Below are 3,677 nucleotides of genomic sequence, written 5' to 3' on the forward strand. Positions count from 1 at the left end.
CTGACCACGTGTTAACTCAACAACTTCTCTCCTCAGCCAGTGGGTTTTTGTGCTGTGGAGTTTCTCCCTACACGGTGAGGTGAGGTAACTCCCTCACCGAAGCCTCCTTATTCCTTTCCGTGCTGGGCCTTCCATCCTTTCTCCTAAAGTGCCCCCACCCGAACCCGGGACGTCACCTCAGAAATGAAGACTATAACCCGGAAATTCTCCTGCAACATGTTTACCTGAGGGAGTCAGCGAAATGCCTCTTTCTGTCTCTCACTTCCGCACCTCCAGGCTGGCCTTCTGGAAGTGGACAGCTGTGGAGTCAAGATGTCTTGAAATCGGGGGTTGTCTCTGCTTTCTATTTGGCTCTGCAAAGTGTTACACAACTGGACTGCCATGATGAATTATTTTCGGCAGTAGAAATTCTTCAGTGCCCCGACTCAGTCCAGGCTCTAATTTGAAAGTAATAACATTTGGGCAAATCTCAGACGCACTACATTGCTGCTGAGGGCTTGGTGGGTTTGAAGTAATTGCTTTTACTCAGTTGCTGATGCTTCACTTGGACAAATGAGAAATCAAACTACAGCTCAGTTTGCAGAAAAGCCCACGTCAGCAGTTTAGTCTGACTACTATTTCAGAGCTTGTTATGTTATTGGCAATAAAATGCAACTAATATACTGTTAATTAATATTTCATCCTACAGCTAATTTGTCATCTTATTAATCAGAGCGATAAAGCCAAGGAAAATGGGGCTCACCTCTCGTGTCTTTTCATCTCTTTTAAACACTTGTATTTATGCACAAATACAGGTGTTGGTCAACACGCCAAGCGTTTGCTTGTTCCTGGATGAGCGTATTCTATTTTCAAACAGTAACTTGCCCCTCAGGAATATTTTATTTAGCAAGACAAGACTTAAAGTGAAAGGGTAACCATTTCTGATCGTAACCTTGGCTTGTGCTTCGAGTAATTATCCTTTAATTGCATTACCCTATTTGAAATAGAGTTGTAATTGGAAAAAAACAATTTGACATTCCCTGATGCTTACTCTGACATGCACTATTTGCTTTTTATTCAAATGTAAATTTTCTCCATAATACTATCAAAGAAAGAAAAAAAATTAAGCAAAATTGAAATGTCAGTAGCAATTTCTGACATGCAGGCAGTGTCATTCACTGGTGCTGTCTGGAAGGCAAGACTTTCAGTTCAGATGGAAAAAAAATCAAACTCTGAAATTAGCATGCTCTGAGGAGAGGGAGAGATGGATGGCAGAATCACAGATTTATCCCTTTGGGATACGTGTCCACTTTGCACAATGGCTTCAAAATATCAAACAAGCTGCCAGCTATAATTTTGGGATGAATAATCCTTTTTGCTTTACAACAAAAAAATGTTTTTCCTTAAAAACTGAAGGGTAATAAACTTTAGAGTTATTCCACCTTGGGCTTCTTGAGGAGGTAATTTTTTTTTTTATTTTCTTTATTTATTTTTCCCCCAAAGCCCCAGTAGATAGTTGTGTGTCATAGTTGCACATCCTTCTAGTTGCTGTATGTGGGACGCGGCCTCAGCATGGCCAGAGGAGCGGTGCGTCGGTGTGCGCCCGGGATCCGAACCCCGGTCTGCCAGCAGCAGAGCGCACGCACTTAACCGTTAAGCCACGGGGCCAGCCCTTGAGGAGGTAATTTTAATTGGAGGCATGTGATATGCATAGCCATCCTCTAAAATGGCTCCAATGACTTCAGTCTCCTGATAGTCACACCCTTCTGTAATCTCCTCCTTTTGAGTGATGGGTGGACATTTTGACTTGCTTCTAATGAAGAGAACACAGCAGAAGTAAGGGGATGCCACTCCCGAGAGTAGGTTACACAAAGTACTGTGGCTTCTGCCTTGGGCTCCCCTTCGTTGCCCTCTCCTGTGCTCACTCTGAGGGAAGCCGACCGCCATGTTGTGACCTGCCCGATGGAGATGCCAGGTGGCAACTGAGGGGGGCCTCTGGCCAACAGCCAGCAAGGAACTGAGGCCCTCGTCCAACAGCCTGTGAGGAACCGAATCCTGTCAACAGTCTGGAAGCGAATCGTCCCTCGGCTGACCGTTCAGACGAGCCTGCAGCCCCAGCTGACACCGACTGTGACCTCAGGAGAGACCTTCAGTCAGAGGCACCCGGCTGAGTGGCACTTGGGTTCCTGACCCACAGAAACTATGAGGTAATAAGTGTTTGTTATTTTAAGCTGCTAAGTTTTGGGGTAATTTGTTATGTGGCAATAGATGACTAATACAGGGCAGGAGAGAGTGGTTATTAAATAAATAATTTTAGACATGTTTGGCTTGCCACGTAGTTTGGTAGAGAACAACAAACAAACGGTGGAGGAGGAAAACCACGTCTGTGCCGTCACCTCAGGGTGTGTCCTCCGATGAGTTGAATAACCTCACTGTGCCTCCACGTCCTTATTGTGTAGGTATAAGTTACAAAATTTCTTGAGTTGGAACTGAAATGGCGACTGCAAAAGCACTCAGAGAAGTTCTAAGCACTGCACATACACGAGATGATTAGTATTAAAGCTTTCCTGTGGCTTGGACAAGGACTCGCCCAGTCCCTCTCCGAGTGGAGGGCTCTCGGGTAGTAGACCGAGCACTAGGAGCCAGTAACCTGGACTCCAACCAGGCTTTTCCTCTAACCCGCTGTGTGACCTTGAGCTCTCGAAGTCTCGGTTTCCTGATCTGAGCAACCTCTGGGACCCTGAGAGGAAGGGAAACAGGACCAGTAAGTTTTGATCGCTGAGAACAGCCCAAGAGCACGGGTATGGGAACTGGGACTCTGGTCAAAAGTGACAGAAATCCAACTTGAAACAGATTATCTCTGGGAGCTACTTTAGGTTTACAAATGTTGATTTTTAGTATTTGGCTTTACCTCGGTTTCCAACAGACTGTGATTGTAATTTTCCTTCACCTAAGAGTCTACTTTTAAGGACATTTGTGTGTTAGGGTGAGTGAAAAACACGTGTTTCTCCAGAGCATGCTGGCCGAGTGAATCAGCGATCCACACGGGCACGGCGCAGCGGCAACGGCGACAGCCGCCAGGCCCGACAGGGTGACCGCAGTGCCTGGTTCTGGTCACCCGACCCTTCGCCCAGCCGACCTCCTCACACTGAGCCTGGAAGAGGCGTCTCCACTTCGGGAGGTGTCGCACCTAGAGTGGGAATTGTGCAGCCACGACCTTTGCGGTGTCACGGGGCCAGGGCAAGCCTGCACGGCCCTGAGAGTGGTGTCTCCTCAACTTGTTCCCTCTCGGCACCTCGCTTGCCTCACCCCGGTCCCGGCCGTGCACTTCCCTCGGTCCCATCGCCCTCTCCTGCAGGCCGAGGAACAGGCTGCCTCCCCAGAGTTCTCGGAGTCTGTGGAGCCCCTTGGACCACACCGTCTTCCTCATCGGCCTGCATCAGTATCCAGAAGTCTAAGCTGTGAGTCACGTCCCAAAGCAAGAAGGTAGTGGGAAAAGCACACAGGATTTGGAAGCAAAGGACAACGGCTGAAATTCAGGTTCTGGTAGAAAATAACTTAGAAGAATTTGGGCAAGTTGACTAATGTATCTGGGCCTAGCTTCTCTATTCTGTAAAGTGAGGAGAGCGCATCTGCCTGTCTCTGTGCACGTTTCCATGGAGCAGGTGGGAACCTGACTGGAAATTCCCCGCAACGTG

The sequence above is a fragment of the Ceratotherium simum genome, chromosome 7 (assembly GCF_057802395.1).
Source record: "Ceratotherium simum simum isolate JZ-2026a chromosome 7, ASM5780239v1, whole genome shotgun sequence".
NCBI lineage: Eukaryota > Metazoa > Chordata > Mammalia > Perissodactyla > Rhinocerotidae > Ceratotherium > Ceratotherium simum.